This window comes from Peromyscus leucopus, chromosome 4, assembly GCF_004664715.2.
Source record: "Peromyscus leucopus breed LL Stock chromosome 4, UCI_PerLeu_2.1, whole genome shotgun sequence".
In the NCBI taxonomy this organism is placed as follows: domain Eukaryota; kingdom Metazoa; phylum Chordata; class Mammalia; order Rodentia; family Cricetidae; genus Peromyscus; species Peromyscus leucopus.
Window position 1 is genome coordinate 42,436,928 of NC_051066.1, and position 18,593 is coordinate 42,455,520.

Sequence of the window (18,593 nt, forward strand, 5' to 3'; positions counted from 1 at the left end):
CAGGGAAGTGGTGGAGGTGGGGTGTGAGTTGAAGAGAAGAGATGAGTCTCAGCAGCCCCCCAGCCTAGAAGGCTCTAATTCACCTGCAGCCTCTCTTTCCCCTACCCTCAGGAAACTGTATTTACAAACAGGAGAAAATACAGCTGATAGTTTAGGCTTCGAGTAGGAGGACCATTTTTCCAATTGCATGTACCCACTGGAAAGAGTAGCGATTTCTGCATGTGCCTCCCACTCCAATCTGCATTGTCTCTTTTTTCTTTCTTTCTTTTTTTTTAAAAAAATATTTTAAGCCAGGGTCTCATGTAACCCAGACTGTTTCGAACTCACTTTGTAGCTAAATCTGACTCAGAACTCCAGATCCCCCACTTCTTGACTTCTTCAATTCTGTGACAATAACACCTGTGACCATGCTTGTCTCTTTTTACTTCTTGAGACAAAATATCACTCAATTACCACATCAGCCTAGCTTTAAAGTCATTGTGTAGCCCAGGCTGCCCTTGGACCAGTGATCTGGTCTCAGCCTCCCATGTGTTTGGATTACAGGCCTGTACCACCAACCTGATTACATTGTCTCTCAATGTGACTTCTATCTCACTTATCTTTAAAAGTGAGCTGTGCTTTACAGGTTGATGGTGACACCACATTCGACACCTTAAAGCAGTTCTGAACGGCAGCATAAGAATTACTTAGGCCGATTTTTATTTCTTTAAAACATGTGCACGTGTGCACATGTGCACATACAAGAGGATGCTAGCCACAAAGACACACGTGGAAGTGAGGCCAACACGCAGGAGCCAGTGCTCTTCTGCCGTGTGGATCTTGGTTCAAATGCAGGCAGTCAGGCTCCGTGCCTTTTACCTGCTGACTCATATCACCAGCTCCATTGAGCTACTTCCCAACCACTGATTTCATTTATTATTTTGTGATTTGGAGTGGTTTGCCTGCATGTATGTCTGTATACTATGAGCATGCTATGCCCCCTGAAGGGAGAAAGGGTGTCTGATCCACAGTGAACAGAGGTACCGCCGGTTGAGAGCTGCCATGTGTGTTCTGGGGATTGAACCTGGGTCCTCTGGAAGAGCAGCCAATGCTCTTTGTCATTGAGCCATTGTTCCAGCCTCTAGGCTACTTTAAAAAAAAATTAATTCCTGTTTAAATTAGAAAATAATTTTCATACCATATATTTTGATCATATTCTTACCCCTCCCACCTCCTCCCAGATCCTCTCCATTTCTCTACCCACACAACTTCATGCTCTCTCTCTCTTCCTCCCTCCCTCCTCCCTCCCTCCCTCCTTCCTCCCTCCTCCGTCCCTCCTCCCTCCTCCATCCCTCCTCTCTTTCTCTCTCCTACCCTCTGATACAGATGTCCAGAGGTAAGCTGGGGTCAGGCAGGATCCAAGTTTCTGCAGTTTTAAACAAATGCTCTAGGTACATTTGGAATAGAAACACAGGCATCAATTTGAGAAAGGAAAGTAGGAAGGAAGTGGTAGTGACTATGAGGGATGTGATACATATTCTGTATGTAATAAAGGCTGGAATCCAGCTCCAATTCACCTAGCAGCCAAGGAAACAGGGATGTACCACGGATCTCAAGGTTTATTTATTTATCTATTTATTTATTATTTATTTATTAGCGGAAACAAAACAAACAATTCCCAAAAGTTGTGTGTAAGAAGACAAACTTGTTCTAAGAACTAAGCTGGAGAGATGAAAGTTTGCTTAGCACTCACCCTAAGAAACAACAAGCAATGGACCCAATAGGTACCCAAAGTTAATTTAGCAGAGGCTCCTCTAAGACTTAATCACGTCTATTGGATGAAATGAGTTCAGTACAGCGGACTTCATTTAGAAATTGATGCAGCGGTTCTGAAGTATTGCTCTCGTGTGAGCGAGGCTGTGCGGTGAACCGAGAGAGCCTTCCTAAATGGTGAGCCTACCTTTGAGGCAGTCTTATTAGAATTTCAGCACTCTAGACTCTCTAGGGAGAGACCTCATGGCATAAAATGAAGAAATAGTTGCTCAAAGAACATGATAGGGATTTTACCCTGAAACTGGCCAATAATACCGGCTGTAGAGCCTGGGACCTATTTACTATAAATTTATTTTTCTTAACCAATTCTTATTTTTACATTTGGTCACTAACATCAAGAATTAAATTTTCTGGAAAGTTGAGTTTTTTTATTCCCTTCCGTGTAATTTGGTGGCTTATTAAACTTTTAATATGTGCTAATTCCCAGAGTTTTGTGGTTTCGGGTGCACATGTCTGTGTTCTTACTCATATATGTGAGCAGGTACGTGTAGAGAGTGAGTGAAGTCCTGTGGGATCATGGATGGTTTGATGTGGGCATGGCCACGTCAAGGACCTCAGTGCCTCAGACCCATGAGAAATGGCAAAGTCCTCCCTGGGTGAGGCTCAGTGAGATGGCAAAGTCTCCCTCTCATCCATGTGCAGACGGTGGCAGGGTGTGCAGCATTGGCCACCTTCACTTTCTTACCCCGCTCTTTACTGCCTGAAGACTGCTCACCTATGGAAGGCTCCTCCTGAGCTTAGCTAAGGCTGCCTCCTTGTTCAACTGTATGTAACAACTGTGCGTCCCTGTATATCTGCATGTAATGGTCCCCTCCTTATTCAGCTGTATGTAACAACCCTGCATCCCTGTTTATCTGTATGGAATTGCCCTTCCTCCTTGTTCAGCTGTATGAAATAAACACATGGAGCTTTGGGGGTACGGCAGCTTCTCCATGAGAGAGCCCAGCTTACCTGATCCAGCTTTTCTATGTGTCCATGCATTTTTCCCCCTTTTCTCACCCCCTCACCTCCCCAGTGAGGTCTATTCCTGAAGTCATGCAGAGTGCAGCAGCTCACCATATAATTTTTAAAGACAGGATCTCCTAGTGAACCTAGAGCTCAAAGCAAATTGGCGAGACTGGCTGGCCACCTGCTTCTGGGAATCCGTCCGTCTCTCTTCCTACTCCAGGTCTTGAACACTGGACTTACACACAAGCCCTGCTCTGCCCAGCTTCTTAGGTGGGTGCTGGGATCCAAACTCAGGCCCTCATGCTTGCACAGCAAGAACTTTACCCGCTAAGCTGTCTCCCCAGACTCCCTCCTGTGTTTTAATATTTTTATTTTACCGGAGGTTCGTTGATTTTACTATACTTCTACCTCCTTGCTTTGTCCTTTAGTTTGGGCCATTTATGCTATTTTCTTTACTTTCAACACACTGTATCTTCCTTTGTATTTACAACGTAATACTGCTTCGAGCTTTCCAGTTCAAAATCAGTCCTGCAACTCAGTGGCCCGGAAAACCTTGCCTCCTCTGTACTTTGTGCAGGGACTGAGACGGCTCAAAGCTGCTCACAATGGACTCCAGGACAGTGTTTGAGTGAGGAAGGGATAATCCTGTTCTACTTCTGTAGCTAGGTAACAGCCCCACCTACACCTGCTCCGTTGATTTTGAAACTTAAGGTCTTTATCAAGATGGAGGCTTTAAATGGCCAAATGACTGAGATGACAGGAAGTGAAATACTGAGCAGTTGCCGAGGAAACCAGCCACGCATCCAGCCTCAGTGTCCCCACCATTCACCTTGGAGCAAATTTGACTCCCTTCAAGGTGGTCCGTGGTCACTTAAAAGCTGAAGTTTCTTTTAGTTCTATAGAATTCCATTTATTGCTTTGCTCTCAGCATGCTATAGTCAGGAGATTCACAACTAAATGTACATTTTAGAAGAGCAGCTCATTAACCCATGAGTCCTAACTTGTGGTACATCATGTACATATTTAAAATATTATCCCTGTCCTAAACTTTCTATTGAATGTGATCTAGAAAACAACATCAACAACAAAACACCAAACAAACAAAAATCTCATTAACATCAACAATAAAAACCATCAGTTTATATCATGATTCAAAGAAGTGAGATATAATAATTAAAAAAACAAACACATCTAAGTATTTCCTTTAAAAGTTTTATTCATTTTTGCTGGACGGTGGTGGCATACGCCTTTAACCCCAGCACTTGGGAGGAAGAAGCAGGTAAATGTCTGAGTTCAAGGCCAGCCTGGTCTACAAGAGAAAGTTCCAGAAAAAAAAAAAAGTTTACTCATTCTTAAGCATGAATCTACACTTCTTGTGAATAGCTCATGTTTTTTCTAGAGCATTATCCTTAATTTTAAATCCAAAAATAAATATCAAATACTGAATTTATCAATAAAACAACTTCGGATTGAAAAGGATCTTTTAGGCCATCTAGCTTATAACAGAGCCCTTGAGACACAGCATCAGAATCACTTAGAGGCTTCTTGTTAAAACGTGGCTTTCCCAGCCCCACCCCAAAGCTGCTGCAGCAACTGCGCTGGGTGAGGCCTGCTTTGCATTTCTGACAAGCACAGAAATGCTGATGACACTGTTGGTCAGAAGCCACGAGCATCATGACAGTGTCCAGTTTATTGAATCAGTATAAGAGAGGAAACAGAGCAGAGCACGGGAACCACGGTGGGGAAGCAGGGAAAAGAGAGAAACGAAGCCCCCACACGTAAGGAATCCAAATCTGGGCAGGGGCCACTGTGTTGTTTTGAGAAATGATCTCATATAGCCCAGGCTTGTTTCTAGTTTACCTTGTACACTTGATTCTCCTGCCTCCTCTCTGCAAGTATTGTGGTTACAGACAGGCATCAACAAAGCCAGCAATATTTTGTTTTTATTGTTTAAAGATAGAAGCACACCCACCACACACACACACACACACACACACACACACACACACACACACACATACACACACACTATGTTCTATGCATATATGTAATATGTCTCTCATTTAAATGACTTCTCAGAAATGACAATCAGAGCTTCCTCTGGCTCATTTATCTACTTAATGTCCCGCAGTGTGATTCCACTGAACCTGGAGCCTTGAACTGATTGATGGCAGTGCTTCACGGAAGCCACCGATGGCTTTCTGTCTCCCTGCCTCCAGCCTGATTGCCATACAGCCTATTTTAGTCCCACCAGCCAGAGTGATCTTGGGAGAAGGGAAATTTAATCACATCATTCTTCTGCACAGAACCCTACAGCAGCTGTGTAGAAAATGTTTGAAGCCCTCGCGTTGCCTGCAAACGGGCTTCTGGCTGTCCTTCATACCTGGAAGCATACAGGCTGTATTTCCCTGAATCCTTGCTTCTCCCTTAGGAAGCTGAAAAACCTAGAACTTACTTCACATGCTGTTCAGGGTTTGCCTTGTTAAAGAGACCTGCTCATCCCTCAGTTCCCACCCTCTCCACAGGCCCTGTCCTCTGAGCATGTGCTACATCCTTTATTTGCAGTGCCAATTGCTCCTTTTCTCCCTCTTGAGATGGCATGTAGTTCTCACAAGAGCTGGACTATTTGCCCAGTTTGGGGAACCACTCCATTCACCATCCAGCCAATGGTTTTGGAACAGTGCATGGCACACGTTAAGTGCTCAATACATTTTTATTTGAATTGCTGAATATTTTAAGTTCTTTCCTCAAAACATTTCATGGCGCTGCATTTAGAGTTAGTATTAGGAAATTCACCCAACACTTTTGAAAGTCCTTTTTCCTATGTTTCAGACACTGTATGACAACCACACCAGAAAAAAGGAAATGCGTATTGAGGTAGAGTAAGTTAAATAAATAAAGTAGTTCATGCACCCATTAGGATGAAAAACAGGAAGAGGACTCATGACAATAACAAGGCCCTGCCTTCCAAGTACAGTATGTTCTCATCATGGAGTCCTCTTCAATCCAGATCAAACATGCATTGTAATCCTGTGGACCCCAAAGAAAACCCTGAAACTCTGCCACGTTTACTAGATTCTCTTCACAATAAAGCAACCTGAGGAGTGAACGCTTCCCTGTAAGTTCAGTGAACTTTTCTTGGGAAAAATGACCAGCTACTCTGAAAACATTAACCCATCTACTTCACCAGTAAAAGTGGTCTACTTCCCCCCCCCAAAAGCTTCTGGAGTCTGGTTGGGGGTTCTAATACACTCATTCTGCTTGGTTCGAGTCCTGCCTTGGGGGACATTGCACACCGATTCCAAATCAGAAGTCACCCCTGCCTTCTTCAGACCTCTCAAAGTACACTCATGTTGTGTTTGAATTACACAATAATTAAAGCACCATCTCCCATTTTCTTGGGGGGTGCCTTTTTTCATTTGCTGGGAGATTCCTTGAGGAGAATGCTCAGTGATTGCTCGCTATAACCAGAAAACTGTTCAATGAATATCCACAGAATACCATTGCTTAATTTGAATTCTAAAAATGTCTGTTTAACATAAATCCACTGATCCCATAAAAGGACTCAGCACTGGAATTGTGGTGCCAAATTTTGAAATAATAATAATATATTGAGTATGTGACCTTAAATAAAACATATCATCCGTAAAAATTATTTTGACTTCTGTAGCTGAAGTTTTCTCTGGTCCTGCCCAGCCCCACAGACCCTGCAGCCACTTATAAAATAATAACTCAGAAGCTTATATTAATTAAAATTGTTCAGCCATTAGCTCAGGCTTATTATTGACTAGCTCTTACACTTAAATTAACCCATAATTCTTTTTATGTTTAGCCTAACATTGCTTGGTACCTTTTCTCAATTTTGCCTTGACATCTTGCTTCCTCTTTGTCAACCTTCCTCTTCCCAGAACTCTCCTCTTTGTTTATCCCGCCTATACTTCCTGCCTGGCTACTGCCAATTAGCATTTTATTTATCAACCAATGGGAACAACACATTCACAGCATGCAGAACACCATCACCCATCAGACTCTTCTTTCTTTTTCAATGTTTATGTTAGCATCTAGAAAACTTAAAGGCAGATGTGTGGGCCTTGTTCTAGTTCTACTGGATAAATGCCTGCCTTGTGAGGAGATTTCTCTTGCTCCATCAGCCTCCTGCAAACTTCTGTCCATCCCATGTTCCTGAGCTAAGTGCTCATGAAACACAAAATGCATTACTTCAGAACGGGCTCCTTCCTGTTCTAAGGAGTTTGAGGAGGGAGGGCATTTCTCTCTGGATTGACAGTTTTCTCGTTCCTTCAGTCAGCTTGTTGTTTTTGTCCTGAGGGCATAAGATTTTCGTCCGAAAAAATACCGGAGTGCACAAAATGACTTTGCCCTGAGCAAGCACGCTGGGTGCGAGTGCACTGGAGCAAAACCCACATTTAAATCTGAGTCCAACAGAATTATGGGAAGCTTTCTGTTTTCAAACACATTGGCAACACCGCGAATGAAAAGTAAACAACAGGCTCAGAAAAATGGCCAGTCCTCGATCCCTCCACATCAGCCATCTTGACAGCCCTGTGGGTCGCCCTTAGCTGCGTTTCTTCTACTCCTCGCTGGTACTGTGTGCTTTAGGCAGTTTCTTTCCAGGCAAACACAGACTGTTTACTGACTGTAATCAAAATGACAGCACACTGTTTTCACAACCGAGTGCTGGGAGTCGATTGCCTTTTCCACTTGGCAACCTGAGGACACTTTGGATCTGGGATCTCAGGGTACAACTTGCTTGTGTCCCTTCAAGATGGCGATGCTGACCACCCCACAGTCGCTCAGCCCCCACTTTGAGGTTTAAAATGTAGAAGATGCGGGGGGCGGGGGAGTTATCTACTCCCAAGTGGCGAGGCTTTGACCATTTCCTTCAGATCAGTGCAAGTGGCAAACCCTGCTGGGGGATGGGATGATTTGAGAAGTTCTGAATTGTGTACTGTGTGATCCTCCATCAGCCCATGGCCAAGCACATAGGGAGGCATTCTCTGACAAGAATGTCCTGAGAATAGATGGCTCTCACATCCCAGGGCCAGGTCACCTAGTGATGGTACACAGAAGGCCATGCAGCATGACAGAGTGGGTAACTTAACTCATGGCCTTCAGAAACGAGACTTAAGAAGGAGAGCATGGGGGCGGGGCATATATAGGTTGTAAGTCAAGCAACCTGTGTTCTAGACTGACTATTCTCTGCTCCCACTTGCTAGGGTATATACTGAGGACTCAAAATTTCAGATCTTTAGTGTCTATACCCCAAGAAGAAGGAAGAGAGAGAAAACTGGTTTTAATTTGGACAGCCCCTTTTCCCTGTGAAAATTCTAGGTCTGTGTTCATCACTTCTGAAATTAGAGATGGTGAATATAGCATTACCTGGTGTTCTCAACAAAGGTCACTGGATCCTGCTGCAAAAAATTTTCCTGAGACAAGAGTGTTATAGACGGTGTGTGTGTGTGTGTGTGTGTGTGTGTGTGTGTGTGTGTGTCCTGGTTTTGAGATAATTTTAGTGAACTGGGCACTTGCCAAGGTCCTTTCTATTGTTACTTACATCTGCTCGTTGGTGAATAAATACTATGAAAGCCTTTTAGAAAACATAATTTTGAATCCTTTCTAGATGTAAACATTGAATATCTGCCTATTCAATTCTGTACACATGGTTTTTCATGAAATTATGTTCTCAAATCCTCTTCTCAGGAATTCTATACAAATGATAGTTTTAAAAAAACCTACAAAACATTAAATCTGCTTTTCGGTGAAATATTGCTAGTCACTTGGTTAAATCCCCTTAAAAGATAACCCTTTGAACTAAAGAAAATGTAAAAATGCAATATCTTTGTAAGGATCAGAATTCAGGACCAAGAGAGTCTGCAACTTTTTTTCTTGTCATTGGGCATAACAGTGGCACTAAAATAGAGCAAAGAGACTGTGCGCATTGGCCTGATTTAGGTGTGGATGATGCCACTTACTGCAGTGGGAAGCCAGAGAGGAAGGGCTCTGCATGTAAAGACCAAAGAGATGCTGGGCATCTTTTGCAGACAAAGAAGAGCCATTATGCCACAGGTAAGTGAAATTTTGTCTTAGATAGAATTACAATGGCAAAGTGCTCCAAGGACATTAGATGGTCTCTCTATCTTCACCCTTCTCAAAACAAAGAACCCAGTAAGTAAGAAGTTGGTTGGAGCAGGCAGGAAGCATAGGGGGAACTTAAGAAGAGCAGAAATGTAAGTAGATATTTTACCATGTGCCAGGTATCCCATCAAGGATGTGGGTGATTCAGAATTCTGATTGAATTCTGAATGGGACACTGTGGTCACTCACTCTCCAAGTGCCCACCCTACTCCACATTTTAAAAATTCATAGGTTCTTTCTTAGAGCTATTTCAGGTTTTAATTGATTGGAAAGTGTGGAAAGTTCCCACATCAAGTGTCCCTTCCTGCATCTTAAATATTTAGTGTTCAGGGTTTTTAATCAGAAAGAAAATGAGAAAATAATCAGTAATAATTTCTTTGTGCATAAAACTTCCCAGATAGCTTTCTTGTGTGAAGTTGACTTTTTTCTTTGTCATTAGATTGATATTGTCTAACACCAGTATCACTACTGTGTATGTAAGAAAATGCACATTACAATGACTTAAAATTGCTTTGGCATGTCAAGTAAAAACCTTATCTAACAGATGCATAGGAGGTAGCCCTAGTTTTCCTGGTGATATGTCTTGACTTTTCTGTGTTAATTTGCATGAATAGCCACATCATGATTTGTATATGCTCTACTACTTTCCATTGACTCCTGAACTTTCTTTTTCAAAATGTACAAATGATATTGAATAGAAAGTTGAAACGCTCCCCTCATCCAAATCAAATGCATTCTTATAGCTGACACCATGTTGGGAATGGGCACATCAAAAATAAGTGAGTTTTCTACACTGTCAACTAACTAGTTTAAGGTGGCCCTTCTTTGGTCTTTCATTATTATTAATACCTCACTGATTTAATATTTGTAGTTTCACTGTGGGTTACCCCACTATTTTGTGTGTAACAGAAAGATACATCTTTTAAGGTGAGTAATCTAGTCCCATTGTGCGAATCCAAGTACTGTGCCAGAGACTTCCATCATAAATCGGACTTTGAACATGGTAATGGGTTCCCTGCGCTTCTCATAGAAACACTGCATTGAAGGATAGATAGTCTCAACCTAAGATTCAGTGACTTTCTCTCTATGCTGGTCAGTAACTTGATGAACAGAAGGTTGGGGGATGGATATGTAGCCCCATTAAGGAGTAGTGTTGAATGATGAGGACCCAAATATGAGAAAGGGCAGCATATAAACTGCTCTAAAGAGCAGAGCGTGCTCTCCCCTCGGAGCAGACTGTGACAACCAACACAGAGAAGCACCTAAGGTGTTAACCAGGAAGTGTCTCTTTAAGGAGCTGAAAAGCTGACTCACCTGAAGAATGGAATACCTTTTTAGAAATACAGTTAATTATTAACCTACTTAGCGATTATATCAATTCCCTTCCTTCTCAGAAACACCACTTTCTGGAGGAAAAAAAAAAAACATTTTACCAAGTGTTTTGGCTTCAGCTTTTTTTTATTGTTCTACAGAACCTTTCTTCTAAACCTTCCAAGAATTACAGTTTCAAAACATTGAAAATCAATGCATCTCATTGTAAGCTGGATGACTTGGGTATTTAAAAGTGGTCAACAGAGCCACTCCTTTCTGATTATTTCAGACTTAATTCTCAAGACAGGGATTCATAAAGAACAGAATAACAAGGCTGGGGAGTCTGTGGTCGAGTGAGTTGAAGTTCACTGATGGCTACTGTCCAGTGTGTGCAACGGTCTATGCAGCTGTTTCGTAAAACTTTTAATAACCAGAACTTAGGTGAGGTCAACTTCCAGAGGTAAGGGTAAGAACTTACCTGTCTGAACTAAATATCAACTCACTTAGTTCCTTTATTCCCTTTATAGGGATGGATATAAGTGCATTGTTTGCTATCCTCTTAGTTATCTCTAGTGTCTTTACATACCCAGTCATCTAAGCATTGGAAAGCCATGGCTTTCAGCTCTTTAAGTTCTCCCAAGCCACACTTTTTTTTTTTTGCTTTACTTTACTTTCCCTGCCTTCTTTTAGTTAACTGATGTTAAAAATGTGGCTGTGTATTTCAAACATGTTTCTAGGGCTTTTAAACATACCTTGAAACCTAGACTTGACCCAGGAAAATCCAATCAAATTGGCCAAAGGAGCAGGCAAGCATTGCCCTTGCAGTTACCCATCTGGCGTGTTCACAGCTGTGGGCCGGGCTGAGCCAGCCCCTGGCATTCAGCATGTTTCTGTATCTTTTTCCTTTTAGTTACTTTTTGTTGACTTTTCAACTAATGAGGTTTCACAAATCTGTATTTATTGCTTTCTTTCTTACTTTTCATTTACTGGCTAGGTTCTCATTCTAAAGACATGTATTGTAATCCAATATTACTCAGGCTGTGTGAGAGTATACATAATGATTGTAAATTCTACTTTTGCTTCTTCCTCCAATACTGATTTGATTTATGTCAATTTTTGTGTACATATATGTAAAGATGGTGGTAGAGCCTGTTGGGAGCTGATGGTACAGAAGGACTGAAGGATTTCTTGGGCTGGAATGGAGTTAAGTGGTAGAGCACATGCCTAGTATGTGGGAGACATTAGATTCAAGCTCTAGTAGTACACACAGACACACACACACACACACACAGAGAGAGAGAGAGAGAGAGGGAGGGGGGGATTTACCTTAACTAAATAGTTACTAACATATTAATTAACTAATTGGTAACATTAAAGTTACTTTTAGGACTTTGAGACTATATATGATTTAGGACGTGTATACACACAATCAGTGACATTGCAAAATTCGCAGCTAAAAGGTGTGTACATTCCCTATACATAAAGCTTTAGAAGATACATCTCAATAGCTTTAGCACAGAGTGGAAATGGGTGTATTATAGGGAACCAACTAGCCCACCAGGAGCAAGATGTAAACAGCATGGGAAGCATTAGCAGCAACAGCAAAAGCAAAGGTGGTCACGACTCTAATTAAAGTGATAAGGCACTAGAAATGTCAGTGGGAAAAGCAGAGACCCAGGAGGGATTTGAAATGAAAGAGCTGGTGCAATAGTGGGCAGCAGGCCAGGGCTGCAGCTGCCCAGGAGGAGTCTGAGTGCCAACATGGCAGTGCTTCCACATAGGGTCAGTCGGCTCCTTCTCTATCAGGCTTGCTTGGTCTCTGGCAACAACACTGGTTGGACTGGGGAAAGGGATGACACATAGAATGACCAGATTCTTCCTGAAGTTGTTTTCTGCTGACTGGGTCCTTTATCATAAGTAAATTGAAGTTGATACCCATATGGAGAGAGGAATTCTCTTAAAAACTCTGGCATTTTTTTTTATTTTATTTTTTTTTTTAATTTTTTTTTTTTTTTTTTTTTTTTTTTTTTTTTTTTTTTTGGTTTTCAGAGAAACCACTCAATCCAACAGTCCCCTAGCTAGGACATGGCACTCTCTCCTAGAATGGCTTGACAGAAACTTCCTGGATCCTTAGTCTCATCGTCAACAGCCTCACTAATTCCTCAAACCCACTTTGTCTGTACATAAGTCTGTGTCCCTTTCCTTGGGCTTCATCTGCTAAGGTCATTCCCACCATGGTCTCCTAGAATACCTGGGAACATCTTAAGTTAGACAGAAGACATTTCATAGAAGTAATTGTCACACACAAACATCAAGAAGTCAAATAATAAATAAACAAATAAATAAATAAATAAACAACAAGTGACCAGTTCTCAGACAGAGGCTTAAGCCCACAACATGTGTACTGTTGAACCTTTTGAAGAACATGCCAGTCACAATGCCACTTAGTAACAAGAATTGTGATTTAATTAATTACTCCAACCCAAACTCTTGGGAAAGTAAAAGTACAAAATGTTCTGCATAACTCAAGAATAAAGTATATTCTGACTACCAGGAGATTAAAATTCCCCAAAGGGAACTTCTTGGCAGAAAAATGGCCCAAGTTATTTAAAGAGTGACTTCCCATCCTTGAATTCACCCACTGACTAAAACAATATTAAATCACTCTTTAATTATGTAGGGACCATCATTTCTCTTACTTTGCTCCAGCGTGGAACTTGATCACATGGAGGGCTTCCTGCATGGAATCTCAAAAAGGGCAAAAGTCTAACTCAATTATTATAAAAATAAGAGAGACTTTTAAAGGGATTTTTGAACTTTGGCAATCCCTGAAGATACCCAAATACAGTCACATACATGTTTATCTGTACTCACTTTAATATTTCCTTTTAATTGTTCTTTATTCATACATTTTGGTTAAAATTTTCTTTCTATAATTTTCTTTAACTTCAAATCCAGAGTGAAAGAGATGGGGACCTAAAAAAATAATCTATCAATAGTTGGCACATTGAAACTTATGTGTCCGGTTGAGTAGGTATTCACATTAAATTTTGGAGAATTCTACTGAGGTTATAATATATAATGACATATTCAGATAAAAACTCAAACTTCAGAGACCCAGAGAGCCAAAGCAGATGTGGCAGTGAGGAAGAGAACTTTTATTATTGTTGCACAGTTAACAAGGTGGAAATCAGTATTTTTTGCCCTGAACTTGGTGGCTACCATTTGTTACATTCCATTAAAGTGAAAAACTGAGGAATGTGCTAACTCCACCCCAAAGTGAAACATATTGTCAGGTAAAGGTGACCTGTGAAAGTTGCTGATCAAATTGAGGTGCCAGATTCAGTAACAGCAGTTCTAACTCTTTTCCTTTCCCAAGTTTCTGAATACACACACACGGGTAGGAATTCGGATGCCTTGTTGCATACTGGCCGCCTGTGAAAAGTGTCCATGGGACAACATTCAAATAAGGGTAAAAGCAAATTTGAATTAAAGTTAATAAAAATAGAACCTAAAATTAGTGGAATTAACTGTTTCTGATTTAAATTGTATTTCAGGAGCAGGTGGGCAACTGACCCTCATTGTTTTGTAGAACGAATAAAACAACCAAGTATACCAGTGCAGAAATGGAAGAATATATTTTTAGATGACAAGTGAGCCATTGTCACCGAGTAAGTTCACAAAGTTTCTATGCATGAAAGATAACAAGAAATAGTCATGTGTACAGACACTCAGCCAATATCTCATCATATGCTCATTTCGTTGGAAGAAAAAAAATACATCATTACTTACTTGCATTTACAGATGGTTTCAGATAAACTTCACCCTGCAATTAAGGACTCACAGGAGCTAGGAAGGAGCTGGAGCCAAGAGAAATGACTAGCTACAGCAAGCTCAGTGCGTGTCCTGCTGAGAAATCTTACCCTCCAGTTGCTAAGCCTCCCCGCTCTCGGCCATCGGCTCTGTGCTATCCTGAGTCCATTAAGTCATCCTGGCTGCCATGAAGATGGAGCTGACAGCCCAGTTACTGGAGTCAGTTTAAAGAGGCCCAGGGTGGTTGAAGGAAAGGATTAGGAGGCCTGGGGTGCTGAAAGGTCACCCTAGCTCTAGCTCCCAGAGATCCCCGTAGCACACAGCTGTCAGGAGTACGACGCTGCACTTAGAGAGTCTTTGGGGAGAAGCAGGCCTTCATAGCCTGTCAACAATTTCATCAGGCACATTTTTCCTCCCCACCTTTCACTGTATCCCTAACAGGATTTAAGCCCAGAGAGTTTGTGACTCAGTTATGAGCCAGGACGTTTCTGAGGTTTAGATGCTGTAATCTGATTATCATAGGATTATAGAAATTACTTGTTTTTAAAATGTGATTTCTCACAAAACATAGATTGCCTGTGTGGGTCCTCCCAGAGGCCTCTTGTCTGAAAGGCAAGTCCTATTAAGGTAAAATGAAATAAAGTCCTTGGATTTGATTTTGCCAAAAACATGAAAGAAAACAAACAAATAAACACAATGCAGTCCATAATGACACCCAGGGACAGGAAGAAGCATCCTCTAGAAGCTCCAGGAACTCTCCAGAAAGTGCCTTGGATGTCACTACTAACTCACAATGTCATAGTTAACACATCTGTCCTGCTGATGTTCAGCCAAGGCCCTCTTCCAACTTGACAGTTACCCACTGCTAAGCTACAGAATTCCTTGTGGTTTCATCCCACTTCCTGTGGCAGTAGAAGGTATTTCATCACTGGCACTAATAATAGCAATGATACCTGTTCCTCTCTGTGGGTGTTGGGGTGGCAGATTCGAGAGGAAGGTGGAGAAGAGGCAATCACATCCTAACATCCGCACTAAGCCCTGAACAGAACCTATTTCATTTCCTCAGTTTTCTAAGTAGGCTCATTGTGGTTGACATATTGTGCACCCCAATAAATTTATCTGGGGGTCAGAGAACAGAACAGCCACTATATTAAACACAGAGATTAGGCAGTAGTAGCACACACCTTTAATCCTAACATTCTAGAGGCAGAGATCCATCTGGATCTCTGGGAGTTCAAGGCCACACTGGAAATAGCCAGGCATGGTGGCACACATCTTTAATCCCAGGACTTGAGATCTCATGTCTTTGCTTGGGAAAGACACATGCCTTTTAATCCCAGAAAGTAATGGCAGGAAACAGAAAGGTATATAAAGTGTGAAGACCTGAAACTATAGGTTTTTTAAGCTTTTAGACTTTTGAGCAGCAGTTCAGCTGAGATCCATTCGGGTGAGGACTCAAAGGCCTTCCGTCTGAGGAAACACAATCAGCTGTCGAGTTGGCGAGGTGAGGTTGGCTGTGGCTTCTTTCTGCTTCTCTGATCTTTCAGAATTTACCCCAATACCTGGCTCTGTGTATTTCATTTATAAGATCGTTTAGCATTCATGTTACAGCTTATCCTTGTTTTCCTGACAATGCAATAGAGTCTCCAGAAGTTAAATTACTTTTTTAGGAAACAGTGGAGCTGTTTCTGCCTGCCGGGCTCTTCACCACTTCTCCATTCACTACTCCTTGGTGTTTCTACCAAAGTAGGAACTGGCCAATGACCACGAAAATGTCTCCACCTCTCTGTTTTTCTCCCCTCATTCTTAGAGAATCATTGTCACACATGAGTTGGGGGAGCCAGGGAGAAGTCTGAATGAATTAGAATTGGTCTTTGACTCCACTTCCCAACTATGACAGGCAGGAGAAATGCGCTTCTGCAGTAGCTGGTGTCCTTTTGGAATCTATAGAGCTCTTAAGTGGTAGAACCTAAACCATGCCCCCCTTTCCAGCAGAGAGCTGAACCTACTTGAATCTACTACATGAAAAAAAAATTAATATGTGTCTGGATCTTGTAAATGAAATCACCATTACATTTTTGTAAAGAAGGAAATACTCTAATTTGCTTTAGATGGCATGTAATCAAAACGTTTCATTTCTGAAGACTTCCAAGAGCATATTTTGCAAGGTGAAGAGATGTGTGCACATGGGCTTTTCACATTATGACCATATGTATAGAAGAGTAACTAAGGGAGATGAGCAACTAGAGAAATGAGCAACTAAGGAACCATTGAAACTTTCCAAACAAAACAAAAAGGTAATATTCAGGGTCCAAATATAAACATCCATTCATAAATATAAACCAGTTCAATCAAGCAGCTCTGGCATTTACAAAGAACAAAGTTACTCACACATCCAGTCACCTGCAGAAAGCATGGTGTGTACTGTACAATACATCTGAGCCAATTAACATTTATTTCTGGAAACCCTCTCCAAGAGAACACTTTTCTTTATGTCCTATAGTTGGAGTTCTTCTGAAATACACAAGACCAGGGCTTTCCTCTGAGGCAGACACTATTTTGAAATGTTTTAAGGGGGAGTATTATTGCCACTCAACATAAATTACTAAGCGAGATCCCTTGGTTTGTTCACCACATGATGAGGAAATATACTTCAGGTACCTCCACGTCTGTTTTTAAGGCCCTTTGTTTGGTACAGACCAAAGCCTGGGTTGAAATCACAGGTCTTTTTTTCTCACAGGGCACATGCTATTCAGAACGGATTGGATGAAATATTTCCATGCAGATTCTCACAAACACTAATGCCTTCATCTTTGTCCTCATAAGGGACATTGCACTCCCCATTGTGTGTGTATACATACATACACAATATGCACATGTAAAGCTGTCTAATCTTAAAAACTTGTCTTTCAACTATTGCCTGTGGGTTTTCTGGTAATGTGGTCATGGTGTGATCACTAACTAAATGAAACATTATGAGCATGGTGTGAAATATTTTAGTGACAACCACAGACTACACAATGGAAATTATTCTCATTTAGTCTCAAATGGTTTTTCCAGGTAACTGGTAGTAATAGGACTAATAGCAAAAGCCAATCATAAAATGTTCCAGGAAAAAAAAAATAAACCTACCCATCTATCCAGCTTATGGGACACAAAAAGGTACCAAAACAGGGCGTTGTGGAATATGCAGGAATCTTTGGATCATTTCATCTTTAAGAAATCCTATGTATTTTAACGTTGCTCTTGGCAATCCCCCTCCCTCTAGGCTGCCAGATTTCGAAGAAAAATGATAATGTCTAAATAGCCAAACACCTCTGTATTGTAACTGCCTGCATACATGGCCTCTCCAAAGCTGCTGAATAAAAAAACTAAGACACAGGAAAGATAGTTCAGATTTCACTACACATTCATGATTTAAAGGTGCCGGACATGCTGAACACTTAAATAGGTGGTGTATAGTCGTGAAATCCAGTAGCTTGGCATTAAGTCTAACCAAACAGATGTTCTCTCAATACAATGAACCCCAAACATCTGCTTGTTTCACACACACACTCCTTAATCCCTAGTATGTATTGTAAGTCACCATTTCCAGACAGAATCTCTGTTTCCTTTGAAAAAAATAAAGGAATAGTAAGCAGTTTACAAATCAAATGATGCCTTTAGTTCTAATAATTTACATTTAAACATTGGGCTAAAATATGGCAGCATGAAGAAGGATTTTAAAATGAAAAGAAGATCTGGCGGCTAGATTCTGCGGTGCAAATAATGAAATGTTTTGTCAGCTTACCTGATGGAGAGCCTTAGGAATCACAGCTCAACAAAGGCCAGCATCCAAGATGGTTAGAAGGGAGCGTGCCACCCCCTGCAGCTCTTCAGATTTGGACCACAGGGATTTGCAAATTCAATTTTTTTTCTTGCTTTCTCTGTGGACATGAAAACAAAGGGACCTTTCCAGAATTCTCTGCTTATGCCTCCGCTTCCTGTTCTGAGATTCACTCTATGGTACCCAACATATATCAGAAAACGGCCCTGGAAGGCGGAAAAAAAAAAAAAAAAAAAAAAAAGCTGGCAGCACCCAACGTGTTACCGCCATCTACTGGCAGACACACGCAATTGCGCAAACGACAAAACATTCCTATTATTCCCCATCTCTTTGGAAGGCAGGAGGTAAACCTGTGTGGAAACATTATGAATCACGAAAGGTCCCCACGGTGACAGCAGTGAGGTGGTGGAAGCGCGGGTAACCTAGCTACCATGCGAGTGTGGCGACGCTTTATTTTTTCTAAATTTCTAGTTGTTTGATTAGAAATCCTAAGTGTTTTAAAACCTAGAAAGTTTTGTTCAAAATTAGCTTCTTAGGTTATCTAATATGTTATACACAGGTTTTCAGAAAGCCTTCTCTAAGTCCGCTCTTTTGAGATTTTTTTTTTCCCAAGGTGGAGTATCTGGCGTCTTAGAGAACAGTGTAATATATATCCAGGCATAATCTTTTTGTGTTGTTGTTTTTTGTTTTGTTTTTATTTTGGTAAAATGCCAAAAGTAACATACGAATG

General features: G+C 41.2%; 1 protein-coding gene across 8 annotated transcripts in view; it reads right to left on the reverse strand.

Annotated features, from left to right (window-relative positions):
* Nucleotides 1-18,083, reverse strand: part of Scn3a (sodium voltage-gated channel alpha subunit 3) — a 109,827-nt gene extending 91,744 nt beyond the window's left edge. For 7 of the 8 annotated variants that reach the window (XM_028894685.2, XM_028893288.2, XM_028892543.2 and 4 more), the window contains exon 1: nucleotides 17,828-18,083. The gene's annotated coding sequence lies outside the window, so the exon portion shown is untranslated. Of the gene's footprint in view, nucleotides 1-14,016; nucleotides 15,194-17,827 lie in introns of those variants that run through there. The other variant, XM_037204839.1, reaches the window with a different exon arrangement.
* Between the last annotated feature and the right edge of the window lie 510 nt (nucleotides 18,084-18,593).